Here is a 20,148-nt window from a genome sequence, read left to right as displayed (position 1 = left end):
ATGTCCTTCGCTTATGTAAAAGGGCAAACGACACTATGGATGAGAAAGAGAAAATCCGAAATATTCTAAAGGGTTTGGACAGTCCAGCCCTTCAATTCATTATAACTAAGGATTGCCAAACGCTAGATGACCTACAAAAACATCTACAGCTTTACGAAGCCGCAGAACATCAAGCCAACTTAAGGGCAATAGATGAGTATACGTCCAAAATAGGCACTACCACTAAGCAGGCTCAACGTTCGGAAGAGCCAGTTCGCAAGCGTCCTAGACGCCAAGATCCATCTGTTCGGGCACTAATAAAACAACTGCGTAATATGACTCTTGAAAATCGCAACATTATCGTCAGGGTTCGAACCAGTATCGCCGTCAACAGAATCAGGCATACAATAGAAATACCAGCGATCAACAGCGCAGACAGTATAATCAGTATCACCGTAACACACGTAAATTCCAACAACCACAAAATAAACGAAATCAAACTTCGCGTAATCAGAAACCATCAAGGTTCCAACAAAGACCTAATAATAGTGCACCTCAGCGTAAGGGTAATTCCGATTCCCAAAGAAATGCTCAACCTAGTACTTCCCAGAGTCAGGAATAAGATCATTTCTCTAAGTTATCTATTTGCATTTCTTATAAGTTTTCACAATTTTGTGTATCACACATTATGTAAATGCCAGTATCTGAAACTATTAGTTTAACCGTTGTGACCTAAATGTTTTCATTTATTCGTAGTTAAATGTTAATCTTCATCGCTGATTTTAACGGTATGTACACCGTAAACTCTTATCTAATTCGCGAGTTCGCTTTGATCCCTATCATTTCCAGTCGCTTAGTAGCTGGTAGGAACTCATATATGGATCATAAGATTGTAAGACCAACACGCCATTTCGAAACTTTGTCAAAATTTGAGAAAGAGCAACACAACATTTATGAAAGAAACACAGGAATCACTTGGGGCATGGGCTCCTTAGACGAATTCCAACTTAGAGCCCGAGTACTTGGAGCAATTCGTCGCGGTAGTATCATATACACTCGCAGCAGTGCCCATGTGGCAGTATTACAAGATATTCTACAAAACAGATTTGTTATGAATATTAAAGAAAACTTGCCTGGCCCATCTATAGATGACATGCCACCCTCAACATGGGAATGTCCCCTAACTCTTCTCCATCTACACAACAACCCATGCTGTCCTGTCACAAGTTTGTATTAAATGTATCGGTTGTTTGTAATCCGAGCTCAGTACGGTGATGTTGAAGAAGTATGGAACTATGAAAATGTGGAGTAATCTCTGGTATTCGGTAGAATATTAGAGTTTATTGATAGTTTATCCTCAGTAAAAAAAACAGTAATGTTCCTTGCACTTTCATTGCTATGCTCACGTTGTAGGTACGCAACCTGAATTCGAAGTCCGAATTTGACTATTGAACCAGCATGGCAAACCAACCACACATCGCAGCAAATAACGTTCTATATGAGATCGAGGACTGGATCGAAAATATATGGCAGTTAAGTTTTAAGGGCATCTCATCCAAATACGTAAACGAAATAGTACCAAGAGCAATTCGAGTATTTCTATCACTCGAGGCATATAATCGATACGAAAATTTACAATGTAAGTGTTTGTTTAATATTTGGCTTTTTGTGACAAAACGTAAATTATTAAAATTCTTCCGCAGATTGCGAAGGGAACATGGATTGGCGTTCAGAATCAGGATCCGCTATAACCGCCATAATGAATGTTTTGTCATTTGTGCAGTAACTAGAAGTATAACGTGGCATGAATTTATCTTAGGAGAGAATTGATTCTCCTAATTCTTCTCTTACAGATGGCTAATTCACTACCTCAAGCTATATTGCTCATCTGCATCTTGATTACTTCAGCTGATCAGAATCCATACACCATAACAGTAACCACCGGTGCGTTTTGGAACAAGCTCTCTCAGGTAATTACCTACGAAGCTACTATTCCTTTGGTCTATCATCAACAAGTCACTCAACTTCCAAATCTAAAGCAGAACTCTGCAATTAGTCAGAATCTTAAAGATGAAATTTGCCCAATAATCAACAATCATACACTCTCTTATTGTTCATTAGTCCAGCATGTTGACGAATTGGCGACGATCATAGAATCGCATAATGTGAGTAGGTTAAGTTTTGATATCTTCGAAAGCCGAACTAAGCGTAGCATAGATTTTTTTAGCGATGTTTTGCATTGGTGTTGTTCTGTAGCAACGGATGCTATAGTAGACAAAGTAGCAATTAGAACAAAGGAATTAGAATCAATAGTTGAGGCCATGAAATCAGAAATTTTCTCGGAACATCGAAATTTAGTTCAGTTTGTAAATGCTAGTAAGAATTTTAATGTTCAGCTAAAATCGTCCATTACTCAATTAGAAGAACAAATAAAACGCACACAAAAGCCTTTAAATCAGGCACTGGAAAATGACACTGAACGAAAACAGTTACTCCTAACTACCTATGCTATGCGACTTTACAATTCATTAATTCAACATATGAAAGATTCGGAAGATCAGGCAATCATTACTCATTGCATGTCTCAACGAATACCACCTTCTATGATTTCTCCATCTCAACTTAAATTAGACCTCACTAAACTTCAAAATAGATTACGTCAGCATTCTTATGTATTAGCAATACCCGTTTCTGATTTATAAAAGTACTATACCGTTCCTATTGCAAATTGTCATTAATTTGAGGATGACGTAAGCATTGTCCTGGAAATTCCGATAACTAAGGATAATGGTCCCGCAGAAGTATATGAATTAGTAACCGTGCCGTACAGGTATGAGAATGCTACCTGTATAATTTCTCATCAAACCTAGATTCTTGTAAAACGTGATCAAGGCATTTCAATTTTAGCTACAGATAAATTAGCTGCATGTGATCCTAAACGAGAAAGTCTTTGCTTTCTTCCAGCCTACCAAGGGGACTGAGTTCAATCACCCGGTTGCGCAGGAACTTTATTTCAGAGTGCAACAGTTGAAGAAATTAGCAACTATTGTGTATTTCGCTGTGAAGAAGGAACAACCTTACTTATCACAGAGATCCAGCCTAACTTATATACTATCACGAATCCACCGAGCGAAATTTTTATAGAGTGTCCCAAGAAAAAGAAAACTGTATTAAATTTGGATCCTACTACAGCTGGAGCATATCAGTTGTCATTACCATGTCAGTGTAAGGCAATCATCACCGATGATCATGTTATTCCACCTTCATTCTCATGTCCTGCTACAAATGACCGAGACCTAACACTAAAAATGTTAATACCTGCTCCTTGGTCTAAAGTTCCATCACTAAAATTAAAAGGGCCAACGTTTGCATATACACACCTCAATCAGTGCCTTGACACCAATTGGTCGGCCAAGATACCCCATTTCCGAATTTCGAAAACATATTCGCAAACACAATTGCCGTTACATGAAGTTCACATTTCTAACATTCAATCTCCACGGCCTTATTTGTCAATTATCTATGTATGGAATTTAGTACTCTCGATAATAGTATTATGGGTTCTGTATCAGCTACGGCTTCAACTGTTTTCGTCTGTATTTCTATTGCCATCAGCGCACGCAAACTTAATGCACGAAGTTGTAGAATCCTTATCATATGCTCTATTGGCTATTCTTATTTTTGGGTTCTGTCTATATTTTATTTCATACTTATGTTGTAACAAGTTAGGACCCTTACTTTCCCAAGTACGTCCGCTTCAACAAGAGACACTAGAGGCAGACACTCAACATATGACTTCCCTAGGAACTCCTCTACCTTCCCCACGCATCACTAGACATGCAACGTCCAGTGAAACGTCCATCTGACTATTTATTTTTTGTATGGCCTGTAGCAAAGTTGTAATGATCCAATCCCTTGAAATACCGATAGTTATTCACGGTGGATTGAATATGTTACCTTTTAATTCCCCGATTTTCTATGAATCATCAGTGGTCACTCTTTTTAAAGTTGAATACCCAGAAGATGTCTCATCATCAATTGGGTTTAGTAAATTGGAGCAATCTTTTTCCTTGGAAACTATTTCGGCCGACGACCCGTCAACCAGTTCGTACTTTCACACCATTACGCGTTTGCATACTAAACGTCTGTTATTATCTCACGATAATTTCAACCACATCTATCGTACGTTATTTTCATTTGCTAATGAAACATGGTTCTTTACTAGTCGGAATAGAAAAATCAATTCTTCTGAAGAATTTGAAAAACTTTTGACAGCTTGTCAACGAAGAGTAGTGCACCCAAGTTTTCTAGATTTTGACGAATTATCTTCACTAGTAGATCGTATTCAGGCTAGACTAGCTTCAAAAGGAAAAACCTTAACTATAATTCCTGAAGACCCGGCTTCTATATTCAATTATCCACTAGCAGAATGTTTAATCTCTTCTACTTACGCCGTAGTAGGAATTAAGTTACATGTCATAGAGCGGAATATAAGCTACCAAGCTTATGTAGTATCACCTATTGCATTTCGGAAAGGTAACACCATTTGTCATATAGAAATGCCGCAATCATTCATAGTATATCGACAATCAGGGGACCAACTTTTGTACACTAGTTGTGACATTCATAGCGCATTATTGTGTCTATTGACTTCTCCGCCCATGACGCTTTTACCATATGTTGAATGTATAAAGGCTCAATTAAAAGGCATCACGAAAGATATTAATAAGTTCTGTAAATGGACTTGCTTTGTAAAGCCGTATGAAATGTCTACAAGTTACTTAAACTATACTACTCTATCACTGATGATTACGCAAGAACAAACCCTAACAGTTACTTGTCCTACAGTTGACATCCCTCTGAGGGCCACTCAGAAAATTGGTGCTATTTTCGTGCAACTCGGTTGTTTATGTACACTTTCTTTTCAGAATGTAACTCTACGTCCAAAGTTTCCTTGCCTCTCGACAAGTACCTTACAGGCTAAAATCCATCATGTGATTCCATCCAAATGGATAACCCAATATCCTTTATCAGTACCAGCAGGTGTTGATTAATTTACTTTATCTGAAGATCCACTACATGAAGAGTCTCGTACGTCATCAAACGTATTCGTGTCGGTGAGTGTCAGCATCAATGTTCTACTATGCATATTTCTTATGACTATCGGTGGTTTATATTATCGTCTTTCGATTCGCAAACCTACACTACCCCCTCGAGTAACATGTGCAAATCAAATGCACCAGCGAGCTAACCGATCACCGGAATATGAAACACCACGTATTGCCCAACCTGCCGAATATATGGCTGTATTGTAAACCAGTTGCTGAAAGAAAGCGCATGATTAGTAGATACACACAGACACTCTATATACAGAAATAAGTATAAGAGAAGAGAACAGCTTTAGTGATTATTTTAGGGCTAAAACCAAAATAATTCAAGTAAGCTTATTCTACTAAACTAATTTCCTTATCCATTTTTATTATATCTATCTGTATTACTTTTGCTTTATTATTCTTTTATTTTGCCTATAGCAAAAAAAAGTTTTTTTTAAATATATTTGCAATAAGTAGATTTAGAGTAATCAGTATATTTGTTATCCTATATGTTAAGACTTTCACTATGTAAATGTAGGTATTCAAAATAGTATTCATGATCAATCATTATAATCAAGATATAAGTATTCAATCTTTGTATTATATATTCTATCATGTAGTATTTAGTAAATATTATTGTAGAGTCTTGAAATAATGAATTGAAGGAATTCATTAGATGTAGGAATTATGTGTAGGTATTCCGCTTCTTTAGTACTAATAAGCACTTATTTAGTAGTAAACTTATGAAATTCATTCAGTTGACGTTGACGTGTATGGTTAACACTATCTTTTTCAGGCATAACCTCTTCTTTAGTTTTTCTTTCAGATGGATGACCTAACCTAACCATGGACTGAGAAAAGTGCAAATATCGTTCCAGTCGGTGAGATAACTTGATGAATGTTTATGATATTTTGTTTTATTTCAGCTATATGCCGACTGCGTACACAATAGTCCATAACACTAACTCCTACACACACACCTATCATTGTGTGTATATCCCACATTTGAAGCATGTTGTTTCTCAACCCTTGCACTTTGATATCCACATCAGTTATTGTACTAATTACCAAACTCATGTAATAATTACATTTATAGTTGTAACAAAGGTTTTCAATCACCCCTTGTATCTCTCTATAGCCTACTATTAGTAGAAAAAGAGTATCTATTTGAATTTCATTTGTTGGAGCAAATTCAGAATACATCCTTGCACTAGCATCAGGCGGCCATTTTGTTTCCGGTGGGTCCCGAAAACCAATCTCCATTAGCAATTCTATCCATTAGTTTTGCAAATTGATCATTACTTTTCCCCCCCCAAAAAGAAGTTTCACTAAATACTCTTTGGTTATCATAACACTATTAGCGGCCGCTTTATTTTTAAATTCTTCCACCATATTATGGGAATATTGACCCCTTGTAAGTGTATATTCATTATTCGCACATGTATTCCTATTGTCCTTTCTATTACAGTTTATTTTAATGTTGTTTCTCTTATCAGTTGTCCGCCATCTTGGGTACACTTCCGGGGGATACACACACATAGTTATGTATATTCCAAGTCCTATGTATCACTAACACCATGTGCGTGTCCGCCATTTTGAGACCCCCCTTGTGTCACTCCACCTACCGAGTTCTTTGTTCAAGTTCGAACCAGGACACCCATTCTGGTTTCCGCGGGTGAGCTACTCTTATCATTCCTATCATTCACTACCATCATGTTAACTTGATACTTTTTCGAAGTTCGCCTGAGTGTCTGAGTTCGAACCCCGTCCACTTACATCTACTTACATACTAGTAGCTGTCTACTGAAGGGTAACTTACACCTATATATATATACATATATATAGTTATTTACAAACACCACCCAGTGATAAGTAAGCAGCCAAGCAAGCTTTGAAGCATACATTCACTAAGCACATATCTTACCTCGCACTGGAACTAAAGACAGAAAGGAAGTTCATCAAGAAAATAGTTTGAAACTGAGCAGTTGCAACTTTACTTTTTTCTATTTGCTTATTTGGATTTCGTACTTTCAATTTCGTTGCTACATTTTATTGTCAAGGCACTTTTTTCTATTTAGTTTTATTTGGTTAGCTCTCTCAATTTATTTGTGAGTTGTTTTCCTTGCAATGTTATTTTAGTTTTTGCATTCCAATATATGATTTTAATGATTTATTGCATTACTATCTTTCTTGTATATATATATATATATATATATATATATATATATATATATATATATATATATATATATATATATATATATATATATATATATATATTATAAAAGAGAACGTACAAAACCTTTGTTCCCTCATCACGCTAATACGGCTGAACCAATTTCTTTTATTTTTGGGGGGTTATTAGGATTTGGACCCTAGATGGTTTTTATCATATCACTTTAATTTTTAATTACCAGTGTCTTGAGATAATTGACCATTCAAGTGTCCATACGTACAAATCCTTTGTTATTAGTTCATCATAGGTAAAAATAAACGTATTTATATGCAACCCGCATGACCGTGTCACTCGGCGGGTTAACATAAATGACAGGCGCTATAATGTTAACATTTACTGCAATTTGAAAGCGAAAAAGTAAAAATTATCTAAGTAACAAAGTTTATTGCGTTCCGGGGTGACCGCAGCGAAGCGGGGTGAACGCTGCTAGTATATATATATATATATAAATTTAAAGAAACAATTATATCTCGTTATTATTAATAGCATAATTTTTAGTACACTAATTTCCCGTTGTATGCTTTTTATTTCCTTATTTAATTTTATGTGTTCCTGTTGTTTGAGTGTTACAAGCAGAGCATATGCCAACCAATCATACTCCCCATGTCACTACTATTGTTGCTGGGTTGGCGAGTTCCTGGCCCGTTCGAGGTACGACCCCGTTATTCGCATCCGCCCGTTTCTAGTATTTTTGCCCTGCCTAGGCTTCGTTAGGCTATCAAGCCTCGTTGTGTTGCACGTTTATGTATTTCGCGTTACATGGTATCGTAGGGTACTGCATTGGTTTGTCTGGATTTGCCACACGGCCTTCTTTACTAATACTACTACTACTACTACTACTACTACTACTAATAATAATAATAATAAGTATAATAATAATATTAATGCTACTTTTTGTCTTGTACGACTCTCAAATTAGTTTTCTTTTGGCCGCTTTGTATTTCAGTCCTTGTATCGGATACAGTGCTCCATGGAGGAGGCCATGTTTTTTCCCATCGTCACTTTCGTTAGTCGGCCATGTTTTCTTCACAGGCTTGACCAATCACATTTTGTTTCCATCAACCAACGATCTTCCGCTCTTCTGTTACGAATTTGCGGCCTGTGTGATTCGTAACCACACCTAGGCGCCATGATTATATTTTACGTCGCCCTCTTTTCTTTCTGTATGACATTTTTCATGAAATTTTAGAACCCTCATTTTTAATTTTTTTGATCTCATATGCCTATTAGCCACGATTATGATATTATTTATGCAAGCATTTGTTACTTCGTCCCTTTACGATTCGCTTTGTGACTTATTCATTAGTCCTCACGCCCCCTCCCTCTCTCTCTGTTACCTCCTCTTTGCATTTCTTTTGCTCATTGTTGCATTTTTTTAAAACCTCACGCCTCAGTATACAGAGATTAATATGAAATAAGCACCTTGCTATGTGTTCATTATACTCACCTGCTATCTGGGTTCCCTCTGATGCTTCCTAGCATCTTGTGTGTTGTTTCACCTTTGTGAACCTGTCCACGCTCGAAACTGCCGATCCCGTTTCGCGTCTCTAACGCACTTCGCACCCACCGAGACTCGATCTGCGTCCGATTTCTTTTCCGCTCCGGAAAGGTCACTCCCGGTCCAGCACACTCCAGGACATTCTGCCTTCCACACCCTGCTGGCGTAGACTGCGTTGTTCTTATCTCGGAACATCCGGTCTCTTATCGGTCCGGATGTCTCTCTGTTTTGCTTCTATGTGTGCTACTAGTGCTATGGTATAACTATGCTCTGCTGGATTAAATATACACTAAACCTGTGTTTTTTATGTACTGCATAAATTCTTTTTTTTTCAGCTCAGCTTTTTTCTCTCGCTCTTTTTGCGAGTAGTTTCAATTTATGCCAAGTTTACCTTATGCTTCTGTTATTAATTCTGGGTTCTTTCATTTCATGCATTTCTGGATCCTTGGTTAGCGGTTCTCAACCATTGGACCACAGCCCACAATACTCCATGGTTTCCTTTTCGGTTTTCCCCTGGAATGGGAATTTTTTTTCAGTGGGGGATGCGAGCATTTTGCTCAGAAGCCTCCGCCGTTGTTCACTATAGGTATGCTCTACGCCGCTATATGCTATAATCTCTGCAGCCGCACCTCTATTGCATTTGGATCTTGCGCGCTGGTGTCTTCGCTAGACACTCAACTAAGGTGCCATAATCTGGTAGTACTTCGTCCAACATGTGTTATGCTACTGTTTCGTAATTGACAATATGACTGTACTGGCTGTATTGCCTTTATCTCGCAACCAATGAGTATATGTAATATTCACGTATATGTTTATATATCCTCTTATACCTACTAATGGCCCAAGGTTGGTCTACATTGTGCATGGCTCGGTGTTTCCCAACCTTTACTGTTGCTCGGCACACTTGTGTTCGCGTACTATGGTTTGGGAAACGGCGACCCTAAAGATAACACGTCCACCCTCACAGAACACGGATCTTTGGGGGCGGTTGAAGACATTATTTTAAACTCATTTTCGTTTTAGTATATATTTTTATTTTCACGTCCCGAAATCCCATCTTCTGTGACGGTCGACAGCATCGTTATTTATATTAATCAAAATATGTTATTCATATATTGAAGCTATTCATAGTGTTTGTTAAGTTATAGAATTCTTTATATAGCTTCGCCGTGTCTACATATAGATATGTACTTATGCTTCCTGACGAACTTGTTTTATTTTTGTAACATTGCATTTATCGTATTGCTGATTTAACGCGCTTTGTTCAAAGTTAAACATCAATTTGTAATGTGAAATATCATTATTGTGTCCATTAGTATCACTAGAGTATAGTGTATTTAAGGTGTATATTATGGTACAATTTAGTTTTTTTCTATGCTTCTGCATAGTTAAGCAAAGTTTCTTTCTCTTTTTAAAAATTTCTTTATTCAATTCTTTTTGTTCAATTTAAAAGTTCAGTTTAATTTATATTCCCTTAATTTTTGTTTAAATGCTTATTGTTTAGACTGCGTGTCACTTTTCACTGTTCATTATGCTTTGTATTATAAATGTTGCTACATTTCTGAATATTACAACCCAGTAATTTGAATCTTATGGTTTCAAAGTGAAATGATGATACTTTACACTTTAATGATGAATTGTTCTATTGCAATTCTTATGTCAAGCACCGCAGCATGATTGCTGCACATTCATACAGTCGCTGTGATCACATTTAATCGATTAGATTCATGTATTAGTATACTCGTTTTCTCTGTACTTTACTTTTATTCTTTATTGTAGCCTATGTAACATTTGTGATTACAGAGAACTTGTATCGTTAGTATACGAAATGAAATGAAAATGAAATGAAATTTTGAGTTTTACGTCCCACGGTTATGCCGGTTAGGCTAAAGGAGACGGTGATAATGAGTAATGAATGAAATGGTGGAATGAAGAAAGTGGGAGAAAACGGGAGAACCCCGATAAAACCCACGCACACGGTGTTTATCCACCACAAAGTTCACTTGGCGGGAGCAGGGTTTGAACCCGAGACCCCTAGCACCAGAGGTGAACGCTCTACCACTGAGCCACCGCGGCCCCCTCGTTAGTATACGACGTACCACTCATATGTCATAGTGCATTCAATAACTTCAGTAGTTTAATTGCTAGTTTCAGTACGTACTTCCATTTGTGACACAACCTTTCTGATATGAGTTCTCCACCTCTTTGCCCTATTGAAGCGTCGAGTTGCATTCAGTTTCACTTAAATTGTACTCATTCACTACATTAACCCTTTCAGTGCCAACATTATCCTCTCCAAGCGGGTCGTTGGAAAACCCAATGCGGGGAGATGTCGGGCTATATTTCGTGACCATTCTATATACTCCTAGGTTCTTAATTCAATTCTCATTAACTTTATTGGAAACAAAATTTTATAATTTCTTTCTTTGTTCTACATATGCATTGCTTATAGGAACAACAATCTTAATGTTTGATTGCTATTTCCTTTAAATTGTCCAATTTATCTCCAAGGAGTGAGTGATTCAAGAAGAGAGGAAATACAGAGATAACGGTTGGTTGACTAATGCATTCTAGTTTCATCCAAACCTGGAAATTATGTAAACACTTCGTTTTCTTTTTGACGCAAAGACATCGGATGATTAGTCAAGAAAACGCAAACAACAAACAACTCAAGGTTATGTTGCACGACCAGTGCATACGTGACCTAGTTTGCAAGAAACAGGACATTGGCTCGATATGAATCAAGTAATGCCACAATTCAGGAAACGTCAGTATGATAATGTCATAAAGTTTGGGATAGGAGTGATGTGATGCTTCCGATCAAGTGAGATACCATCTCCCAATTATCCGACTTCTCCCTCTCCCTCCTTAGACAGTCACTTATTATGATTGTTGAAGAAAACAGATTCCGGATAAGCAATTGCGTATGTCTCTTGTACTATCTTTCTTCCCTCCTCACACTGACACGTGAAAAGGAGACTCATCCTGCCTTCTGGAAAAATCCAGAATATCACACCACACATGCGTCACCAATGACGGAATCGCACAAAATAAAATGACCGAATCCGTGAAACATAGTGTGAGATAGCTGAGTGCGATTGAAAGTATAGTGTTCGTCAAGTGTCAACACCTTGTACGAAGCCCACCATCAGTTTTCAGGTAAATATGTTTCTGTTTTAAGTTATTTTTGTTTTCGGCAGGCAGCCTCGGAACAAATTCAATATGGCAAAGTTCTAGTGGAGAAATGGGTTGTTGGTACTGTAGCATAATGATACAATATATGGAAGATTATTTGCCTGGATTCGTTTTCGGAATAACAGTGTAACAAGAAAATATAGTGCAGACCATTTTGAAAGCTACAGCCGATTTATACAAACTATGAAGGTAAGTAGAAGGTAATGTAACCTAACGTAACCAAATCTCAGCAAAATTATTCTGGCCACCCGTAATTAGAATTTATCCCCACTATACTTACACGGTGTATATCTGTCATATTCTAGGTACGTCCTTAAGGTACATGCTGTTTCAGATACTATAACAGCACAAGATGTGATAGGCATGCTACGTTTAGGTGTTTTAAATTCTTCTCCCACATTTGATTCATTTGTTGCTTCTTTTTCTAAGTGATTGTGTACTAGAAGCAACAAACGCATCAACTTTACTACATGACAACTGTCGCCGATCATTTGAAAGTGAATACGGAAGAACCATAAAACAAAATGAATAGACTCTCGTCATTTTGTTATAAAATTACATGGCGAGTAGATTTTTATCTGATTACAAACGGTTATCGTCGAATAGACGCGGTTAAAGCAGCACTCTGAGTAACAAAATTCAAAAGAAATCAACAATTTATTCCTTTACAAGCGACGTTCTCTTCATCGCTTCCGTGGCCAAGTCGATAGAACAATATTTTCATTATTATTCTGCTTTCTCAAACTACGATGAATATTACTCGTGGGCATGTATCGAAACTATAGTTTCAGCCCGTAAAAAATAATATAAATGATTCTAAAGTATATTTCACATATTTCGTCCCCGTGATTCGATATAGGGTTTCACATAGTGAACGAACGAAGTAAGTTACTACCGAAGAGTTTTCATTGAAAACTCACTAGTACTGGTGCAAAGATTTTAATATATAATATACTAATATAACATGACGCTCTACCAAAGCTATTGTTTTTGATGACAAATCACAATCAACCCTAATCAATATGAAACTGGATAGTTATAACAATGATTTTCTACTTACATGCATTTTATTTTCAGTAGCTCAAAGAAAGTTAGTTTCAAATATTTTTATAATAAAAGTTTATGCTACAGAGGTAGTTTTTACGTGACACACCTTCTGTGGTTACCAGGTTCAGTGAAAAAGAAAGGCATGACGTTCTTTATGACGAACTAGAGCGCTTTCCCAATGGTTAGTTACAGATCGCGACAAATCACTTGATATAGTTCTCTGTGTCGTGCCATCAAACTTGTAGTGAGAAAATTACAAATTTATATCCCTCAGCCAGCTTTGGACAGAAAAGGGACTTTTGTTTCATCACGAACACACTTGTTACATGCATATTCAAGCCCCCTAAGTACATCAATGTGTAAAAACAACAGATGTTGTTCGAAGAAAATAAAGTCACATAATAAATTCTTTTTCTGCAAACGGGCATCGATTGCTCAGTGATAGAGCGTTCACCTCTAGTGCATTAGATTCTTGCTTCGATCCCATCTCACATCAAGTGAGCTTCGTGGTGGACAAACACCGTGTGTGTGGGTTTTCTCGGGGTTCTCCCAGTTTCTTCATTCTATCATTTCATTTATTTCCCATCACCATCTCTTTTAGCCTAGCCGGCATAACCATGGGACGTAAAACTTAAAGATTTCCTTATACTTTTCTGCAAACTAATATGAGAGAAGGGATCAATTGCAGCTTAGTTCGAACGAAAATAACAAATAATTGATTTTGATTAAAGATTCTGGAACGTTTGATGCTAAAACTGTTCAAATCAATACCATTTTGGTCCACTGTTAGTATGACTACTTACGTATTTCAACTCGTGTTTTATATTATGACTATGTTCTTGTATGAAGCTACCATACTCCATGTTATCTTTTGTGTCCTATTATGTTGTATAAAGTCTGTAAACACTGGTTCACCAACGATAATTCCACTTCTATCTTTATTACATTTAATCAATCATCTGTCTCGTTTAGCCTAAAGTATATAATGATAAGATATTAAAGTAAAATATTTCATTTTTTCTTTATTAAAAATGTGATGGTTGATTCATTAATAGCACTTGATTTAAGTACTTTTAATTTTGGTTTGGGACCATATATTTTTAAATTATGTTTTTAACTTATTTTTATGAACTACTTTTAAAATTATTTAATTATCTTTGTTGGCGGAATATTTTTGTTTCTCAGGTAACTCATATTCTTTCTTTTTATACCAAGTATTTTAAACACCTATACAATTATTTTATTTATCGCTACTGTCACGTATTGTACAGATGTGTTTTCTTAAAAATATTCTATATATATATATATATTTATTTATTTATTTATTTATTTATTTATTTATTGACTAAACTCATACATATATTAATAAACAAACATCAGGTGTGGTAATCAATGCTATTATATTAAATGATTAAAAAATTTATCTCATTCAACCATTTTTAAAATAACACTTCACATATTCATTAATACAATGAAAAATATTTCAAATATACTTTGGAAATATAATAACTTCGTTGAGTCAATATTATTAATTAGAATGTCAGTAGTAACTACAGAATTTTGAAGCAAAAAATATATGTAAATATCGAGAAGCTTGTTCTAAGGTTAGACTTTAACCAAATAATAAATCAATGGCCAGTAATAATTGTGTATAATTGTGTACATTTCCATTTTCTTTCATTTCTCAAAATAATTATTTAATCTTTGTTACAATACTCCTTATTTAAGATACAAGAGGTAAATCATCTACGCATTCATTGTATAATTTCTATATGTCATTGAAAAATGTATCGGGCGTTCTTAATTTCTTATCGTGCTAATCTTTCAAATGATTTATTGTAAATATTTGATATCAGCAATACCTTTGTTCATGGTTGCTTTATTTCCCTCATAAATAATTGTATTGAATTGAAATGACATATAACAACACATAGCACCATAAATTCCAGTTGTATTCTTATTAATACAATTATTCATGAACAAATATCTGGAGCAGTGTTCATGGCTAACAACATTTAATATTATTAATGAAGCTCTTTAACTTACTACTTATTTAAAATCATCAATTGCACGGGAATACACATGAACACTGAAGAACATATTCTACATTCAAATCATAAACATCAATAACACTAATGTTCTCCATAACAACATAACAAGTGTTTGCTCAGACATTTATCCAGCACCAAAAACATTTATTTGCGCATATTAGTTTCATAATATCCACTCGGATATAATATACATATGATTTGATAAACTTATTGAACTAATGAGATATTTTTATTTCTATATCAACATCATATATGCCGGACTTCCATAAATATTTTTAAACTGCATTATAAATGTTTCATAAACTCCTAACTATATTAATGCGCTTCCATCGCATAACTATTTATCCCCCAATTTTAACTTTAGCTAGGCTTTTCGTTTCATCTTGCTACTTGAAAAATTTAGTTTTTGTTTCCGATATTCTATACATTTAATAAGAAAAAAATATAAAACAAGGTGATAGTTTAACATCAAGAATGCTTCATTGGGATTTACTATAATCAATACTTCCGTGTATATGAAAAAGTCCAATTATGTACTAGCTCTGGAAGATATGTTTAATGCAACTCCGACGCTAGGGTCGAAAGGTAAGTTAGTAACAAAGTTTAAATTTGATACTGAGAATAAGAGGATAGTAAAATATTGAAGGAATACAAAGTCGTAATATCTAATCGGCAATGACACCTTTATGCAATTATTCAACATTACTGACAAAGAAAAGGGAAGTTTTCATCGGAAAGATTTGTTGGATCAAATTGGAAATAAAAGACAACTATGAACCAACGACGAAATAGGAATACGAAATATGAATTCTATTGACAATGAAGACAACATGTGTCGAAAATGGCTTTACAATAGTAAGGCAAATAAAGTCCAAATATTTTAATACGATATTAAAATATTACACCTGAACTTTGATTACTAACAAAGAAAAGATCAGCATGTTGAAACATTCAACGAACAATGTTATCGATAATATGATTTAATAGTACCATCATACCTTAATCTATGATTAAATAGATCAATTTGCAAGACTTATTTAATAGTTCCAAAGGCGATATATCAGCGATTTATGATAACGAAACCGTGGGACGTAAAACTCAAAGATTTCATTTCATTTCATTTTATGATAACGAAGAAAATGCATATTTCCATGGAAATTCTAATTATTTTAATAAACTTCAATGTAAATATCTAACTAAATTGTTAAAAACATCAGCTCACAAAACTCTTTTCATAGTTCAGAAGGCGTTAAGCTCAATGATTTATAATAATAAAGAAAATATATACTTCCACGAAAATAAATACTCCCAAAAATTACTCATTTTGAATGTGATTAAAACAACACATTGCAACGTCGATAACTTGAAAGAAAATGTAAAAAATTGATTTGATTTGACTGTATAATGATTATTTTATATCACTCTCAATAACGACGAATTATTTTGAACAAATTGCTATTAGAAACGCAAGAAAATATATCAATAATCCAAACAATAAAAAAATGAACAATATAACTCATCACGTTATTAAAAATTAAGTAATGTCTTTAACTTCTCGGTAATGGATGACTTTCTTCAGAGGATAAATCCTTTCATAGAGTAACAGTACACAGAGGGGAAATGCAATAGTGCAATAGTGTCGGAAACAAGTTTTAGTTTCTCAGTAATTTTCGTTATTTTCTCATGTGATAAATTTTATGTTACTTGGAAGCTTGCATGGTATTCCTTTAGTAACCAACATTACCTACAAAAAATGTATTTTATCAACTTAAAGTACATAAGTATGAGTGTGGAATTTAGTATAAAAATCTTATTTCACTATTTCTTAATTACAACTCTTAGATACGTATAAAGGAAAAAGGTTTTAGCGATCCCGAAACTTCAGTTCATAACGTAAATAGGGCTAAATTTCTATAATATTCAAGTTTATCTCTCTTGCTTAACAAATTGAACAGTTTTGAGATTTGTCTAAGGTGGAATTGTGAAAGTCGAAACATTATTCTTCATTAAAAGTTTCCCAGATTAGTTCATTAATTAAGAAATTTACCGTTGAAGGGACAAGAGGTACAATTATTATAATATTACAATTTCAGATTTCATGCTTATCATATTCTTCCTGTACGTGGAATCAAACCTTCTGCTAATATTAGGTATATTGATTGCCAATTTGAGAATAACTTTCTACCAGAATTTTTTTGTGGCTACCCATTCTAATTTTAATATTGTTGTCGATAAGTCACAAACTGGAAGGTATTCCACAAAGTAAGATTCGAAATGTTACAAGTGTCAAACATTATATGTTATTGGAACTCTTATGCTTCTATTAAAGTGGGTCAAAAATAATAGAATTTCGAATATACTAACATGTAATAGAAGTCAGGAAAGGATGACAGATCATGAAGATAATAGGAAAAAGAAGAAGCAGCATGCTTGGCCATCTTATTCAGCACTCCGATTGGAACACGGTGTTGATAGAGGGGAGGCAGAAGGAAAACCAGGAAGAGGAAGACCAAGGATAGAACATCTAGATTCAGTTACGAAGAAGAGGCCTTATCAAAGCATAAAACAGCTCTCCCAAGCGAGAGAAAAGTTTTAAAACGTCCATGTTGCCCACCAACCTATGGTTAAGATGAACAAGAAGAAGATGTACCTTTCTGTAAATTTTAGAACGGATGATATAATTCTGCTACTTCTGGTTTTAATAATGCGTTCTCATGGTTTAGCAATATGCCGTAAATTACCTGAAACGGGAAGCATATTTTATTACTGTTACTAGTGATATCATATATTATGCATTCGAGAAATGGATTTGACTCCATCTTACCTTCATTCACAAACTAGAATTATCAAAGTTACCATTAGTATATTTTTCAAGAAATATACAGCATATAAATAGGAAGTCATATTATTTAACAGAAGGTACCGTTCAAAAGAATTCCAGACCTTAAATGGAAAGATGCTGAATTACTTGTAACTAATTTAGGTCTTGAACAACGTATTCATTGGGAATTGTGTAAAACTATTCATGTTATAATTCCAGGAAATAAGATTCTTGATAAATTTCTTGTATAGATTTGTTAAATAGGTTAATTTAAATCTATTAACTCTTATATGCTGCAACGTGCTTATTTGTTATTTTGGTCTACGAACATAAGTATCGATAATCTTTAGAGAAACGTTGTGGAAATACAAAGCACTTTGCAATTATCCGAGTTTTATGATTCAATGTATATTTATTATTTCACTTAGATTTTTTCTTACTTCTGGCTTGTAAATGCTTGAATTAAATGAGACTAAAAAGAATTCCTCTAACTTTCTACTGCCTCCGCGGACTTGGGTGCTACCTATAATGCAAATTACAGTTTTTGTTAGTATTTCGAATTACAGTACACTAATAATATTTACATATACTACTATTATAGAGTGTGAGCAGGAAGACTTTTCTCTGAACGACTTAATAGCAATACAAAAGCAGTGCAGACTTATTGACATAGTTTACTTCCGTTAAACAATACTTAATACTAATGATTAGCGTAATACTAATGACTAACCAAGCTCTTGAATAAAACATTACAAAATAATAGCTCTGTATTTTTATTACACTAAATTATGTCTGTGAAACCTCCTACGTTACGTATTACGATTTTAGTGCTGAAGTATTGCTTCACTAATAAACACACTAATGTTATCGTGCTTGTCATCAACGTTAGAATTAACTAGTTTGGTATAACATTCTCTGAGCTAATTTGTTTACCATTTCTTTATACCAAGGTAAAATGTTCAGTAAATTTACCACGAGCTTTCATTGGTTTTCTAAAACATTTCTTACGGCTGCTTTTCAATTTTCTTTTCAACTAGCATTTAGGTTTAAACTGTCGCGTGCTAATTTATTATCCAGTTTTCAGAACTTATTTTAAAAATGAACCGGTAATATCACTGTTCATTACTCCTCAATTTCTTCTTGGGCACTATTTGAAGTTAAAATATTTTTGTGACGCGTATCTGATATTGATTTTCGCTTGCGGCATATTTAAATCTATTATAATATGTTGCTCTTATTTTCTCTACGAAAGAAGGCATTCTACATCTACGACATGACATACTTTCATTGCCTCATACTTTGTGCCATTCCGTAATTAAATATTTATTAAGTTGAAATGTACATTCGATCAGTTTCGTTTCGTAATAACAAAATCCGAAATGTTCAAATTTTCGATAATATGTACTGTTTACATTCTGAAATTATTTTTTTAATTTGACTATATTGCAATAACCCCTCATATTTATAAACAATACTAAGTGCTTCTACACTAGAAGCATCAAGCTGCCCTCGGATGCTGTTTCCGAAGAAATACAAGGAAGACACGAAGAAAACCGATGTCCTCTCCACACGAACCCCCTTCAAATCCGGCTATAAAAGAGCAAGTCAAGAGGCAGTAGACATCAATTCCAGCAGATTTATTCCTACATTTCTCTGTAAGCTGCTCTTGGCACGAGATATTAACACATCTCTAAGCTGCTATGTAAAAAAGGTTCGCCGAGAGACGTCATCCATTATATACGTAGCGTTCCAAATGGCCTTAGATGCTGACAGCCTAATAATCTAATTACTAGTCCTAATCCCATCATACTCCGACCTCCTCATAACAACGTGTTCTTGACGTCAATGAATGACAGCTCGTTCCGTGGATCGTAGACTACAAAAGCTAAGGTAATCACCTAAGATTCTGAGTTGTAGTTTTCTGAGGAAAACTAAGTTAGCTAAACTTCAGCAGAAAGGAGAAAAAACAACACATTCCAACTTGGAAACAAACGCAGACTTAGAAACGTGACAATTTCATGACACTGAAGGAATCAAGTAATAAAGCTAGAGGAATAATTGCTGGACACTCAAAATATTTACAAATAAACTGGATGTGTGAGCAATGTCCTCAAACGCAGTATAGTGATACGGTGAAGAAATGAAACGTAGCTAGACACAAGTAGAAAATTAAGAGATAGCTGAACAAAGATGTTGACACATTATTATTGTTGAAGGAGTCTGCTGAT

The 20,148-nt window shown here is 34.9% G+C and overlaps 1 protein-coding gene across 1 annotated transcript in view; it reads right to left on the bottom strand.

Annotated features, from left to right (window-relative positions):
* LOC145664025 (uncharacterized) overlaps nucleotides 1-8,958 on the bottom strand; it is a 384,402-nt gene extending 375,444 nt beyond the window's left edge. Inside the window, exon 1 of the mRNA XM_081730339.1 lies at nucleotides 8,756-8,958. The gene's annotated coding sequence lies outside the window, so the exon portion shown is untranslated. The remainder of the gene's footprint in view (nucleotides 1-8,755) is intronic.
* Between the last annotated feature and the right edge of the window lie 11,190 nt (nucleotides 8,959-20,148).

The sequence above is a fragment of the Thermobia domestica genome, chromosome 1 (genome assembly GCF_964235325.1).
Source record: "Thermobia domestica chromosome 1, izTheDome1.hap1.1, whole genome shotgun sequence".
NCBI classification, from domain to species: domain Eukaryota; kingdom Metazoa; phylum Arthropoda; class Insecta; order Zygentoma; family Lepismatidae; genus Thermobia; species Thermobia domestica.
Note: the sequence above shows the minus strand (reverse complement) of the source record. Positions and strands in the feature narration are given on the sequence as shown.